We start from the raw sequence: 16,710 nt of genomic DNA on the forward strand, positions 1-16,710 counted from the left end.
ATCACGTGTGTGGCGAGGAGGACCGTGTCCCCCTCCCCCGGTGTTCCTACGACCTCCCCCGTGGTTCCAGGAGCTGCTGTTGCCAAGGCCGTCGCGGGAAGAGCGGTCCAGAGGCTGAAGCTCTCCCCGAGTAGGTGAAGCGAGGGAAGATGGATTCTTCTGTCCAAAGGATTGCTTATTCTCTTCAGATTTATAGTGTCTGCAGAACAAGAGCGCTGTCCCTCGTCATGGCTCCGGCCGTCATTCATTTATCAGTGCAGGCAGCGCCTGTGCGGTGTCCACCGGGCAGCGGCTGGGCTCCCGGGCCACGGGTCGTCCCCCTCTCTCTGCTCAGGCTGTCCGCCTCCTTTGCAAGCCGGCCTCTCCCGCTTCCCAGCCTGCGCACTCCGCCTGTTTGACCACTGCCCTGCGGTTCCAGAAGGGAACGACTGGCCCAGACACAAGACGCAAAGATTGAGCGTGCACAGTTGAGAAGGTCATTCTGAACCCGGGAGACAGACATACACGTTCACTTGCTTGACCTAATGAGAAGGATCTTCCTTTCCACCAAGGTGCGAGCTGATGGGATGTGGGCGCGGGGCTGCCGAGGGCCGGCGGGGGAGAACCTGCCAGGAGTCACTCTACACCAAGGCAGGAAGACGAGGACACGAAACAAAGATGGAGAGGAAGCTGCCTCTCCTCCAGCATTTTGCTTTGCTTTTTTCCTTTGCTCCTTTTCCTTCAGCCAATGCAAGGAAGGTGTCTGTATCTTGGAACTGAGAGAATTCTGACGAAGAAGCAACCAGTGCATTTATGGACGAGATGGGGAGGGATACTGGAGACTAAAGTAAGTGAATCCAGAGAGATGGAACTGTCTTATGACTGACGGACTCACGCGTCGCAACATCGATGGTCACATGGGCCAACCTGGGCAGGGTAAGTTCAGCGAATCACATTGAGAGGAATTGATGAACCCGTTCTCCACCATCTCCGGGAACAGAGACTGTGCACAATTGACTTCAAATGTGTGATACTTGGGCCTTTGGTACACTGCATTTGTCAGACTTTCATGACTACTAGATAGTATTTTTCTCACTTTCAAAAGATCAAAACTCGTGGGCAGGGATGAGGGGCACTGGGTGGCTGAGTCAGTTAAGCGTCTGACTCCTGGTTTCAGCTCAGGCCATGATCTCAGGGTTTTGGGATCCAGCCAGGGCTCCGCGTTCAGTGGGGAGTCTGCTTGAGATTCTCTCCCCTCTTCTCCCTCTGCCCCTCCCCAACACCTGCTCATGCACGCTCTCTCTCTTTCTCAAATAAATAAATAAAAATCTTTAAAAAAAAAAAAAAAAGATAAAAACTTGGGTGCAGAAAAGCTGCTATGTACTCCCCAAATCACAAACAAGTAGTGGGAACATAGACAGGATTTGAAGCTACATCTGCCTGACCTGTTTGTTTGGACATGTTTGTTGACTCTCAGTTTATTTGTTGAAAGATTTACTTATTTATATGTGTGAGAGAGAGAGAGAGAGCACATGCATGTGCATAGAGGAGGGGGAGCAGAGCAGAGGAAGAAACTCAAGCAGACACCTCACTGAGCACAGAGTCCATCATAGGGCTTGATTCCGTGATCCTGGAGCCAAAACCAAGAGTCGAACTGTTAACCAGCTGAGCCACCCAGGGTCCCTACTCTCAATTTATTAATAACACTAGTGATGCTAGTTATTTTACTAACTCTAGTAGTTGTATTTTTCTGAGATAATAGACAGGCATGATCAAAAGGACCTCACCCACCAACCAGCACCTAAAAATCTTAAAAATCATATTGCCTAAATCTTTATTCCTGGACTTTTCTCTGAATTCAGATTTTCTTAATTGCTGTGCTTCTAGGCAGAATACTTAATATGTCTAAATATATTATTCAGAATACTTTTTCACATTCAAAAGGAATTTTTGCCTGTATTAAGTTATCTAATCATATTGATTAAAGAATCTATGTCTTAGATTCCTGTTGATTAAATCTACATTTTAGAATCTTATTGATTAAGTCCCTGTGCTTTATGTAGGACTCTTTTTATTTACAAATGTTTTTCAGATACACTGTTTAATGTGAACATCACAGGTCCCTGTGTGAGGAACATGAAGATCCCATTTACTTATTAACTGATTTTTAATTTTTTTTTTTTATTCAAGTAGAGTTGATGCACAGTGTTCCATTCATTTCGGGTGCACAGACAGTGACTCAGCATCTCTGCGTCTGCTGCGTGGGCATGTATGTGTACGGGAGCACACATGTAGAGATGATGTCCTGTGGTACCATCTGTCACCGTACGACCCTACTACCGCATGTTCTCCATGTTTCTATGTCCGATTCTGCTCTTGGTCTGCTCATTTGTTTGGGTTTTAGATTCCACGTGTGAGTGACAACTGGGACTTGGAAGGTCATGTAGTTTGGGAGTGGAAGAGCTGAGTGCTTGAAATGCTGAACTTGACCAGGACAGGGAGCATTGAAAGATGACTCTGGGAAAGCATGTGACTGATTCATTTGCTGCCCATGAGGAAAAGGAAATGCACTTTACAGAAAAAACAATTGTAATTAGCTGTAACATGACTAAACAGGCTCTGTTATGAAGCAGAAATATTTATAGACTATTAAGTGTAAAAGGAGAGCTCATAAATTCACAAAGATTATAAAAGCAGCTTCCAAGTTGTACTCTGGGATCGACATACTCTGATCCGAAACTAGTAGATTAACTGTTATAGAGAAAGAGAAACCCAAGACAGGTGGAGGATTCCTGAGAGCGCACTTAATCCAGTTAATTTACTGGACAGGGAGTCAGCCATTTGCAAATTAGGTTGTTGAATTATTGTCAGTGACTTCCGAGGAACCGCGATCGGTGAGTCTGTGAGAACGCAGGTGAAGGAACACCCTGTGCTTCCTTCAAAGTGCATTCTCCCAGAATGAGCCATATTGGACTCACAGATTTTGTTTTCCCTTACAGAGGGCATAAGCAAAGTATCCATATAACGGGGTTGTTAAAATTAAGCATGCGTCAAAATCTCCTGGTGGGCTGGTTGCACGCAAGACAAGCAGACTGTTGGGCTTCCGTTCAGGAGGGTCCGGAGGGCTGGATGTGTTTCACACACTGTGAGGTGCTGCTGCTGCGCTCTTCCAGCAGCCACACATCGAGACCCCCTGGGTGAGTCGTGGTGCCCTGCACTCACGTGACCGTTGGACATGGTTTTCTCCGCAGCCATCTGGAGAAGCCTGGATGTGCCGTAAGGACACTGTCGGGCCGCATTGTTTCTGTCGTCTCCAGGCCCACCTGATGCAACTACTTCTTCCAACCGAGCTTATGTTACCTGTGCTGTCGGTGACCAGAGGAAGCCTTGGGGCACCCTAGCTCTTTTCAAGTTGCCCAGTTGAGTCATGCATGTACCCTTTTCTCTAACTTCAGATAAACGGAATCCACTCTAAATAGTTTAGGTAGAAAATAAACTTCCCAATGATTCCCAAGTCAATGACAGAATTGTTAGGACGGCCAAAGATTTATACTTAATGGTAAAATGGCAGGGATAATGCTCAAAACCTTAACACCAAACTAGCCTATTGCGGTGTCCTGCTGGTGTGACTGAACTTGCAAACCATCCTCATTCCAAAAGCCATATGGCATTATTAGCCTGCCTTTGAAATGTTTAGAGTGTCCACAGCTGCCATTCCTTCTGGAGAGGAGAATCTCCCCACAGAGCCTTTTTCCTAAAGTTGCTCACGTCTTTACTGAGGTCTGTGGGTCCACGTAACCCTGGATCACAAACCTGTATCCTAACCAAAAGTGAACTAAGAAATACATGTTTTCCTCTACCTTGGAAAGGTAGAATGTGAGGGGCCTATCCAAATTTATGGAGATGTTCCAAAAATGTCAGATGACCTTCTCAGTAGTTGTTCTGGTTTATGGTATGTACGAATAGTGCCAGACCCAATGTGTTAAGACGACAATGAGACATCTTTCATGTTTCTGTGGCTAAGCTGGGATGAGCTGGGTGGTTCGTGCTTGAAATCTGTCGTGCATTTATACTCAGAAGTGGTTGGGGCTGTGTCCGTCTGAAGGTTGGACGAGGCTGGGTGTGTAAGAAGTCACTCACTTTGGTGTCTGCTGGAGCTGCCTCTCTGCTGAGAGGTCATCTGAGAATGTCATCATCATGATGGCTGATTGTAGGAGAACACAAGTGAAGAGGAAGTATGAGGCAGGGTTAAGAAGAAATGTCCAGATAGTCCAGAGGACTATCCCTGTATTTGGCACAGGACCACTTCCATCATTCTCTTTGGATCACAGGACCTGCCCGGATTCAAAAGGCAGAGAGCGGCCAGTATTATATTCCAGAAGAGCATGAAGGGCTTGAGTTGTGGTCCTGGCCATCTTTGGAATACACAGTCTGCCAGGGTGCTGCTTGAAAGTGGACAGACGGGGCATTTTTCCAGCTAATTCAAAAAGCAAACAATGCCCACCCCCACGTGTGTGTGCACACACACACCCCACACACGCGCAGCTCAGTATGCGATCAGGTATGTCCCAGTGCCGTTTTCAGGTACTGAGGTAATTGTCTTTACAGCCTACTTCTACACATGCAAGACAAATTGAAGGTCTCTCACCGTGATGGAAACAGCATGGAGATGAGATTCGGGCCTTCCCTCCCGGTCACAGGTGAAGAGTCAGGTTCATCAACACAGATTTCCATACCGATGCTGTCTAATGATGTACATCATTTCTGCCTTTGCTTTTTGTCCTAAGTCAATTTTGCCGGGGCGGTAGGGGGGAATGTTTATACCGCAAACATGGGGTTACGCTGGACCATCAGATTGCTACTCTTGGTTTTGTTTGTTTGTTTTTAAATTTTATTTAATCAATAGAGAGAGAGGGATCACAGGTAGGCAGAGAGGCAGACAGAGAGGGAGAAGCAGGCTCCCCTCTGAGCAGAGAGCCCGATGCAGGGCTCCATCCCAAGACCCTGAGATCATGACCTAAGCTGAAGGCAGAGGCTTAACTGAGCCACCCAGGCGCCCTGGTAATCTTGTTTTGAGGTCAAACCCTACAAATTGAATATCCTCATGAATTAGTAGTTTGCTATAAATAATAAGTTTCTTGTTAGGATTCATCTTTAAAAACTAAGGCATCCGTGCATCCTGTAACTTTGTTGCTCAAACACGGAGCTAGTTTCATCCTCGACAGACAACTGTGTATAACGTCATGACCACATTTCCTTGCTGACCGGCTCTTAGATCAGAGAATACTGATTCTCATTATTCCATCCGCCTCTGGAAAATACAGTAAAAGTGGGGACTGTCCCTGGCTGTCCCCCTGGAGAATCTTTATAGACACAGCTTTGCTGTGGAGTTGCTGTCAAGCTGAACGAATTCCAGACAACACTCAAAGGTTCTTCACACTTGATGACCCGAGGCCTTCCTGGACACCCACTAAGGTTATTTACAAGTCCTCACTGAGATCACTTAGAACTCTTCCAAAACCCAAGAGCTTCTTCGACTCTTTGGAAACTGCTTTCAAATTCCAACAGTCGCCAAGAAGTTATTTCTTTTGAATACTTGTCAAATAATTTAGTGCAATCATGAAAACGGATACAGGTGGGTATATTGAGTTGTACTGAATGAAAACTGTCTTACATATGGAATTACATTAAATATTGTAAATGCTGAGACTTTTCATTTTGCTGTCTGTCCCCTCACGATATGGTATCACTTTGATGTGAACAAAAGGCTCCACTACTCTTAAAGTAATAATTTAAAAGTATGATGGAGTTGTAGGATTTGATTAGAGGGAGAAGATTGTGAGTCTCACCTTCCTGTGTGCAAACATTTACTTAAGTCCTCTACTTTCAAAATGAAAGTACCACCCTCAGTTGGTCCTGAAACATTAAACCCTAGGGTTCCTAGAACCTGCCTTGTCCATAAGATAATTATCTGTTCTTCTGCCAAAAGAGAGGACAAGCTGGCATGATGAGCTAGAAGGGGAGGGCCAGCTAACTGCTTTCCAAACTTTCACCAGATCTTTCTGTTTATAGCCCAGCCTTCTTACCAACTTCCAGGGAATAGGAGTTCTTCCACAAAAATACGATGACTTCAATGTCATTTAGCTTTTTAGGATCTACTGAATAAGTTATTAATCTACCATATCCTTTCCATAGTACTGGTTTTCTTACTGTAGCTCCTCTCAAATTGCATGTTTTTGTTGAATTATTTTCCTTTCAAAATAGCTGCTTACTGTATTTTAGGGAGATTTAAGAAATAAAAATACAAAAACATTTTTTAGGGTAGAGAGAGTGCTCCATGGGGTACTGTAGTGATGGGCACATGTCATTATTCATTAATACAAGTCCTTATTATAATGGACAACACAAGAGTGACCCTGGTATAAACTTACTGACTCTAGCTGATAATCAGGTATTACCGTGGGTTCATTGGTCATAACAAATGTACCATAGGGTGAGGGATCCTGACAGCGGGAGAGGCTGCTCAGGTGAGGGGCAGGGAGTATGTAGGACTGTATCTGCCTCTCAGTCCTGCTTTGAACCTAAAATTATTCTAAAAATTAAGTCTTAGAAAATACAAGATCCTATGATCAATTCTCCACTGTAATCTTTTTGTGTGGTTTTATACTTTTGCCTGCCCTTGACATAATTCAGAATATTCAATCTAGCAGACTGAATGACTGCCAAGGTGCATGATAAAATATTTATTTGGTATAAAAAAAAATCAAATCAACATATCATGTTCATATAAGTAAGATGTGCTGAGTCAATATATTTAAATCATAAAACTAATTTTTTGCCTATTTCCAATTACAGATTTTTAAAATTTTCCAAAATATAAATATGCACATTACATGCAAAGTAGTTATTAAAAATTAAGTAGTGAAGGCGTGCCTGGGTAGCTCAGTTGGTTAAGCATCCCACTCTTGGTTTCAGCTCAGCTGAAACCTGATCTCAGGATCTCAGGATCATGAAACCGAGCCGCAGGTGGGGCTCAGAGCTCAGCGCAGAGTCTGCTTGAGATCATTTCCCTCTCCTTCCCCCCCTCTGCTCATGTTCTCTCTCTCTCAAGTAAATAAATTTTTTAAAAAAACTAAGTAGGGGTTGTTTTGTAGAGAAGAAAATAGATGACTCCAGAAATCCTTTAAAGAAGGCAGAACCATGATTCAGGGAGTTGACTTTTGGCTGCATGAGACGTGATAAAACATTTGGAGAAAGCTTGAAAACTGAACGGTAGCAATCCCATGAAGTAAACAGTAAGGATTGTTTTTCCTTGAGAAGAGAAAAAAAATAAAATGATGAAAGAAATGATTACATCTTGCTTTGTGAAAGACATAAATATGTGGTCAAAATTTGGGACACTGTGGAGTTACAACAGATGCCATGATGGCAATATGGAAAGAGCACATGTATTGACTCTATCGGAACGTGAGTGATGCTCTCCACGATACAGGATGTATGATGTTGGCCAAATCATACTCTCCCTGTATGCTTCCTGGGCTTGGCTGATTATCTGCAGACTCCTTTGAGTTATGCCATGAAGACTGAAAGGATTAATTGAATTTGTCTTGGACTTACTCAAAACAGTCATAGGTTAGATCCTGTCCGTAAGCTACCCGCTCCTCCATCAGAGGAACCAGCATACCTACTAGATGCTGAATATCAACAATCAGTAATTCTTCATCGAATGTCCATACACTCTTCTCTTATTCAGTTTTCCAATAGCAGAATGTATAGTAGAGCCTCAGGAGGGACTGCGTTCCCCACACGCCGCTTCCTAACTTTGATGAGGTCGCTGGCTTTAGTAGTTTTCCCTTCTGGACACCTGCCCTGCCTGAGCGCCATATTTAGTCAGTTCTCTGACTCTGCAGTACACACTGAAAATCTCAACTCCGTCCTTCGTTCTTCATCTTCGCTTTCCGCGCCCATGGCCAGCATCTCACCCTTGATTCTGTTCTGCCGAAGTACACGTATAGGAACGGTTAGACTCGGAGCCCCCAGTCTTGCTTTCTACATAACCATGAGAAGATCTACCAAAAAAATGTATCTGTATCACTGTCAAAGTTATATAAGTAGATTTCTTTTTAAATTTAAAGGCCATGTGCCTTCGCATGACACAGCAGGACCTGGGCCATCCGGCCACTGATCCCCTTTACATTAACCAATGATACATACTTTTCTGCCTGATCGTAAAGGACCCACCATTGGGTTCCCTCTTGCTGGAATGCCAGCTCGTGTGTCTTTGGTCTGTCCATCACCTACTCATCTTGTTTTTGAAGACTTGGCCCTGGCACCATTTTCAGAAATGTTTCCCTTACTGCCCATTCCTCAGTCTGAGTTGGGTTCTGTCCTATTCTCTACTCCAACTAAACCCTGAATATCACTCTAACAACATGTTAATATAGTTTATCACCACATGTTATGTCCAGCTCAATGACCAATCTCAGGCCTTCTGCAAGCAGGGACCATGTGCTGTTTTTGCTACAGCATTCACAGCCCCTAGCGTAAGCAATTACTAAGTACTCACTGAATAAATACACGATTTTGTCCTCTCCCAGATCATTTGGAAGAAACTTAGAAACTTTACATTCTTTTTTTTTTTTTTAAGATTTTATTTATTTATTTGACAGAGAGAAATCACAAGTAGATGGAGAGGCAGGCAGAGAGAGAGAGAGAGAGAGGGAAGCAGGCTCCCCGCCGAGCAGAGAGCCCGATGAGGAACTCGATCCCAGGACCCTGAGATCATGACCTGAGCCGAAGGCAGTGGTTTAACCCACTGAGCCACCCAGGCGCCCAAACTTTACATTCTTAAAATGATATTTAGTACCCTTTGTAAGTAGTCTAGAAAATAATTGACAGAGAAATGTTACATCAAAAAAAGTAACTTTGGGTTTCTGTCCACCGACTTGCTAAATTTCAGTTTTATACCCACATGCAGCATGCAAAAGTGCATTAAGCAGAAGTAGTTATCAAGGAAAAAAATCTTCATTACACTTGGAAAACAGGCTTCATTCTGGACTGCCACCATAGGTGTAAGGACCACAGCAATGGGGTTTTGCAGCATGGGTGGGAACTTGGGCTCTAATCTGAATGCAAGGAAAGGCAGGGGTGTATAGCCAAGGAGCAGGCTGTGGTCAGTGCTTGGAAAATTACTAAAAGGAAATATCATAGATAAGATGGATTCTGCATAAATTGACTTAGCAGGAACCTTGCCAAACTTGGTCTCTTGAGGACAGGCCAAAGGATGGTATCTCATCAAAACAGGCTCAGGGTGGCCGTACAGAGTAGTTAAGGAGAGGGTCAGTATCCGCGGCAATTAATACAGATGCCATTAGCACATTCTCATTTATTATATCAGTGAACAAAAAAATAAGAGCTAACTTATTTGCCCATGGAAGTTGTAGTACAGAATATATATAAACTTCAAATTGGTTCATCTCTTTTCAACACCATAAAAATGATTTCTCCTAATACCGGTATAATACAGAGACTATGCTGGAGGGAGATTTTAACAAAATCAGATGTAGAGGTGCCTGACATGTTCAGTCAGAGCATCCCATGACTCTTGATCTCAGGGTTGTGAGTTCAAGTCCTACATTGGGTGTAGAGGGTACTTAAAAAATAAAATTTTAAAATATAAATTAATTATAAATAAATTAAAGATCAGATGTGATTATCATTTGGCAAAGCCTATAACTCCCAGTCTCCTGGGTTCCCTGAGGTCCTTTTACCCATCTCTGAGATGAATGGAATGTAATCAGGAAAAGATTTTTGTTTGATAAAGAGTTAGAAAAATTAATTATACAAACATCAAACATAAATTCATAAGTAGAAATGGCATTATTTGAATATATATACCCATAGCCCTTTTCCTTTGTAGAGTGGAATCACTACACAATTTCTGAATAAGCCACAAGCAATCAGCCATTGGCCATATTTTAAGTGTAACAACCAAATCATAAGTTATTCAAATAAAATGCCTTTGCAAATCATTTGTTTAAAATAGTGTGAGTTTGATTTTTTTTTAGCACTCACCAAAGCACATACCCTCCCCAATGTCCATAACCCCACCCCCCTTCTTCCAACCCCCCTCCCCCCAGCAACCCTCAGTTTGTTTTGTGAGATTAAGAGTCACTTATGGTTTGTCTCCCTCCCAATCCCATCTTGTTTCATTGATTCTTCTCCTACCCACTTAAGCCCCCATGTTGCATCACCACTTCCTCATATCAGGGAGATCATATGACAGTTGTCTTTCTCCGCTTGACTTATTTCGCTAAGCATGATACGCTCTAGTTCCATCCATGTTGTCACAAATGGCAAGATTTCATTTCTTTTGATGGCTGCATAGTATTCCATTGTGTATATATACCACATCTTCTTGATCCATTCATCTGTTGATGGACATCTAGGTTCTTTCCATAGTTTGGCTATTGTTGACATTGCTGCTATAAACATTCGGGTGCACATGCCCCTTCGGATCACTACGTTTGTATCTTTAGAGTAAATACCCAGTAGTGCAATTGCTGGGTCATAGGGCAGTTCTATTTTCAACATTTTGAGGAACCTCCACGTTGTTTTCCAGAGTGGTTGCACCAGCTTGCATTCCCACCAACAGTGTAGGATTTCTCTGCATCCTCGCCAGCATCTGTCATTTCCTGACTTGTTGATTTTAGCCATTCTGATATCTCATTGTGGTTTTGATTTGTATTTCCCTGATGCCAAGTGATATGGAGCACTTTTTCATGTGTCTGTTGGCCATCTGGATGTCTTCTTTGCAGAAATGTCTGTTCGTGTCCTCTGCCCATTTCTTGATTGGATTATTTGTTCTTTGGGTGTTGAGTTTGCTAAGTTCTTTATAGATTCTGGACACTAGTCCTTTATCTGATATGTCGTTTGCAAATATCTTCTCCCATTCTGTCAGTTGTCTTTTGATTTTGTTAACTGTTTCCTTTGCTGTGCAAAAGCTTTTGATCTTGATGAAATCCCAATAGTTCATTTTTGCCCTTGCTTCCCTTGCCTTTGGCGATGTTCCTAGGAAGATGTTGCTGCGGCTGAGGTCAAAGAGGTTGCTGCCCGTGTTCTCCTCAAGGATTTTGATGGATTCCTTTCTCACATTGAGGTCCTTCATCCATTTTGAGTCTATTTTTGTGTGTGGTGTAAGGAAATGGTCCAATTTCATTTTTCTGCATGTGGCTGTCCAATTTTCCCAACACCATTTATTGAAGAGGCTGTCTTTTTTCCATTGGACATTCTTTCCTGCTTTGTCAAAGATTAGTTGACTGTAGAGTTGAGGGTCTATTTCTGGGCTCTGTATTCTGTTCCATTGATCGATGTGTCTGTTTTTGTGCCAGTACCATGCTGTCTTGATAATGACAGCTTTGTAATAGAGCTTGAAGTCCGGAATTGTGATGCCACCAACGTTGGCTTTCTTTTTCAATATCCCTTTGGCTATTCGAGGTCTTTTCTGGTTCCATATAAATTTTAGGATTATTTGTTCCATTTCTTCGAAAAAGATGGATGGTACTTTGATAGGAATTGCATTAAATATGTAGATTGCTTTAGGTAGCATAGACATTTTCACAATATTTATTCTTCCAATCCAGGAGCATGGAACATTTTTCCATTTCTTTGTGTCTTCCTCAATTTCTTTCATGAGTACTTTATAGTTTTCTGAGTATAGATTCTTAGCCTCTTTGGTTAGGTTTATATATATTCCTTTGGTTAGGTTTATTCCTCTTTGGTTAGGTTTATTCCTTTATCTTATATAAGATACCATAATAGGTATCTTATGGTTTGGGGTGCAATTGTAAATGGGATTGACTCCTTAATTTCTCTTTCTTCTGTCTTGTTGTTGGTGTAGAGAAATGCAACTGATTTCTGTGCATTGATTTTATATCCTGACACTTTACTGAATTCCTGTACAAGTTCTAGCAGTTTTGGAGTGGAGTCTTTTGGGTTTTCCACATATAGTATCATATCATCTGCAAAGAGTGATAGTTTGACTTCTTCTTTGCCGATTTGGATGCCTTTAATTTCCTTTTGTTGTCTGATTGCTGAGGCTAGGACTTCTAGTACTGTGTTGAATAGCATTGGTGATAATGGACATCCCTGTCGTGTTCCTGAACTTAGTGGAAAAGCTTTCAGTTTTTCTCCATTGAGAATGATATTTGCGGTGGGTTTTTCATAGATGGCTTTGATGATATTGAGGTATGTGCCCTCTATCCCTACACTTTGAAGAGTTTTGATCAGGAAGGGATGCTGTACTTTGTCAAATGCTTTTTCAGCATCTATTGAGAGTATCATATGGTTCTTGTTCTTTCTTTTATTGATGTGTTGTATCACATTGACTGATTTGCGCATGTTGAACCAACCTTGCAGCCCTGGAATAAATCCCACTTGGTCATGGTGAATAATCCTTTTAATGTACTGTTGAATCCTATTGGCTAGTATTTTGGTAGAAGTGTGTGTGAGTTTTAACAGAGATCTATCCACGTTCTTGTTAAAACTACTTACAGTTCTGTTTTCATAATTCATTTGCTTAAGCATGATGTGAATAAAGGAAAAGTGGGAGGAATCTGTCTCACAGGCAACAGGTGATATGTCTTCTGTCCATCCCTGAATCTCAATGGAAACCAAACAAAACAGAAGAAAGTTTGGCAAGAGACGAGCAATAACCCCACTTCATTTTGCCACCGCCGCCCCCGCCTGTAAGTGCTCAGCTGGGACATTTGTTTCATCCTGCATCCATGAAACTATTTCACAGTTGTGTGAACATACCGATACAATTGATCCAGATGACACAATAACTTGAGAATCAGTGAGCAGAACTCCAAATTCAAAAAGTAACAGGACATGCAAAATTGAAACTCACAGACTATTTTTTTGGTAATTGAATTTCATTCAGTTTTGGCCATTAAAAGAAATGTGCAAAAAAAAAAAAAAAAGAGCTGTTTCCAGTCGCAGTTTTAGGAAATGACCAGGATAACATGAATCAGAAATACACTTCACCATGTACATTCAGAGGCATCCATGTCACCAATACATATGACTTTAAAAACCCTCCTTTATTTTAAGAAAAAGAAATCCCTGCAGATCTACAGTGTGAAGCCTGTCAAAGCACAGGATTGTAGAGGAAAAACAATAGCTTCTCAATGTTTTACGTCTGTTAAGAGCTATCTTAGGAGATATCACTAGATCGTTAATGCCGCTTTTCTAGAGATAGTGTTAAGTTTTCTGAATAACACTGTTATCTTGACACATAAAATGTAACAATCCTTTTCTAACATTTGAGCTGCTTGTGCCTAGGGATTGTGTCCAAAGGTGAGCAAAGAGGTCTTGCATTCAGAGGTTGGTGGTCCCCTTCTTTTCACCAGAAGTTTCCAGAAAGTCTGCACTCAGCAGTGACAGTTTAAACTGCTACCTGGAGACTCTTGCTCTCCACCGAGATAATGAAGAGTTAGTGACACTTTCTACCAGAGATCTCCATATAACAATGCAGAATTTCCACCAGAAAAACCTGAGAGTAACTCTTTCTGGTTGTTTGTTTTGTTACTACTCCTTTCCATCCTTATCTGCCACCCTTATCTCCAATCCACACCCCCTTCTGCTTTCCACCTTAAATGGTAAGTAAACCTGTAGAGCACTAGGAATTATATGCAACAAATGAATCATTGAATATTATATCAAAAACTAATGATATATTATATGTTGGCTAATTGAATTTAAAAAATGAAATAAAACACATAGAATGGTTGTTGGAATATTACTATACAAGTTCCATTCACTTCTAAATGGACCATTTAGACAGATTCCAGATTTTAAGAGTTGTTCACACGTCATTTGTATGCTTTAAATAAAATCTCTGGGACATATAGAAGTAACACTCTTCCTGGGAATTGGGCTTCTATACAAGTCCCTGGAGAACATGAAATGTTGTTTAGATATCTAACTAACAGTAACCATCAAAGGGAAATGAAAAGGTCATTTTAGCTCATGTCCCCTCTTTCTTAGAAGCTATGTAATAGAAAAATAAATTCTTTTCTTTTTGAAACAAACCTAATTTTTCCAGACCTTTCATCATTTTAATCCAGCTGGAAGCATCCAGAAATGTTTAAAAAAAAAAAAAGAAAGAAAGAAACACTAAGATATTTCTTTGACTCTCCCATGAAACTTTTACACAGGATTCAGTGTGACGAGGAAACACCACACATAAAAAGGGGAATCCTATCATTCTTTAGGTCATGGAAATGAGGCAAGGTGGTTGGTTAACAGGAGTTTATGCATAGACCTGCTAGCATGGGATACACCAATGGCTAGAGAAGCCACGAGAAATTTTGCAATAATTAGAGTAATATGTAAATATGAACTGTCTTTGTTCATGTTACTCTGACACTGAAGTTGTTGAATTTTGTAATTCAGGGTTCCACTACTGGTGACCACCACAAGTCTGTATGTGGACTTTCAGATGTTCAAAATCATTAAGAGTGTTTGGTTTTGTGAATGTTTTTATTGCTTTGTTTATTTTTTTAAAAAATATCCTGTATTTTATATACTCTATCATAACCCATTCTTTGCAAATGTCTGGCACATAATAGTTACTCAGTGAATATTTGTTGATAAATTAATAAATGTTATTGAGAGAAGCAGATTGGATCACTTTCTGGAAAATGTTGAGACATATAGGTACAATTCACAAAGCATTACAATTCTTCACTTGGTTCTTGGCAAAGAAGGAACCTTGCCAAGAGCAAAGACATCATTTTTCAAGTTTAGTGTTTAAATTAGACTTTTAAAAGCTCATAAGACAGACCATCAACATATAAAACTTCAGAAAAGTGAAGCCTCAAGTCTGGAATTTAAATAACAAGAGAGGAGTTTGGTAAAGTGATTGTAGACATTTTTACTTTATTTCATAGCATTGGTAAGATGAAAAAAAGACCAGTTTTCTCACATTTTTCAAGAGGTTCATATAAACCATTGGTCCCAGTGTAGGGTGAAGAGGTATGCAGAGATCTGAGAGAAGAAGGAAGGAAAGTATGAACAGTCATGTGCGATCTGGGTTCCCACACCTTGCTCTTTGTTGGAAGTCCCCAGTGAGATTCAGGGGGATTACAGATCCCAAATAAGTTTTGTGGGTTCACCATCAGGAGAATCTTGCCTCCTCTTTCAGACTGGAATCTTTCAAAGGATCTCCATGCAGTAGGATAGATGAGGCAGTGCGACCTGCTTAGAGGACAAACCTGAGAAAGCCCAGTACATGTTCCATCTCAATATTCTTTCTCCAACTTTCCAGCGTGAATGAAACTGAGCCAGTGAAGTTCCGAGAGCCTCATGGGAGACAGAGAAGGTGCCTAAGAATTGAGAGTTAGTGTTCTGGCCAGGGAGTTCTTATAACAGAGACTGAGGAGACTCTACAGTCAGGAGTGTAGGAGCACAGTGCAAGAAGAGATGCAAAATGCCCTGAGGATTTGAGGACCAGTCACACCATGGAGAGTCAAGGAGTGAGACAGTGGGGTGTGGCTCTGTGCAGTGGCCCTGTTGGCAAGACCACAAGTTACAAGAGCTGTAGACCTAGAGCCCACGGGAAGATACACAGGAGTCTGGGAAGCATCAGAAGACAGAAAAGACCAGGTCAAGACAAGGCAAGGATGATAAGAGCTGAACTCTCAATTCCCCCCATAAAAACTAGATCACATTCAGAAAGAGGATGAGACAGAGGATGGAAATTATCATTAATTCCCTGAGTTTGAGTCTTGAATTTGGCAAAATCTTTTTCGTGTACAACTATTGTAATCCTTATGTGGCTGAATTCCCTTTAAAGGGCAAAAATAAGGTTTCAGTCTTTGGTGGAAATGTGGTTTTCGAGGAGACCTGGAATTCGTTTATCAGGTAGTCCACATCATTACGTTGTTGCTCAGCGGTAAGGTGATGAATTTCAAACCTGCACGACAAGGTGGAAAGAGGACACTTGCATTTGAGTGATTATCTAAGCAAACTTGTGTTCTGTCCTAGAAACAATGGATGATAAAGTGATGGGTTACCTTCAAGAAGATTATAGTCTAGTGGGAGAAACTTATATATGAAAAGATTAAAAGCGGGAAAAATTCCTTAAGGATAGGTTGAGAAAGTCTCACATATGTGATAGCAGTGGCCCTTGATTGGAAATCAGATGCCGTGAATCCCATTCCTACCCCAACACTAAGCACTAACTAAAGGGTCCTTGGTATGGAAATAACATGGGTTCTTAAAATCTGAGGATACGTGGCAGAGTTGGAATTCAGTGATTATAATGCTACTGAAAAATCACTGAGCCCTGAGGCACCAGTTTCTTTTTTTTTTTTTTTTAATTTTTTAAATTCTTTTTCAGTGTAACAGTATTCATTGTTTTTGCACCACACCCAGTGCTCCATGCAATCCGTGCCCTCTCCAATACCCACCACCTGGTTCTCCCAACCTCCCACCCCCCGCCCCTTCAAAACCCACAGATTGATTTTCAGAGTCCATAGTCTCTCATGGTTCACCTCCCCTTCCAATTTCCCCCAACTCCCTTCTCCTCTCCTCTCCATCTTGTCCTCCATGCTATTTGTTATGCTCCACAAATAAGGGAAACCATATGATAATTGACTCTCTGTGCTTGACTTATTTCACTCAGCAGAATCTCCTCCAGTCCCGTCCATGTTGCTACAAAAGTTG

The 16,710-nt window shown here is 41.6% G+C and overlaps 1 long non-coding RNA gene across 1 annotated transcript in view; it reads left to right on the forward strand.

Annotated features, from left to right (window-relative positions):
• LOC123393613 overlaps positions 1 to 16,710 on the forward strand; it is a 91,954-nt gene that overhangs the window by 62,375 nt on the left and 12,869 nt on the right. The window lies entirely within an intron of this gene.

Source organism: Mustela putorius, unplaced genomic scaffold (assembly GCF_011764305.1).
Source record: "Mustela putorius furo isolate JIRA1106 unplaced genomic scaffold, ASM1176430v1.1 tig00000905_pilon_pilon_pilon, whole genome shotgun sequence".
Lineage (NCBI taxonomy): Eukaryota > Metazoa > Chordata > Mammalia > Carnivora > Mustelidae > Mustela > Mustela putorius.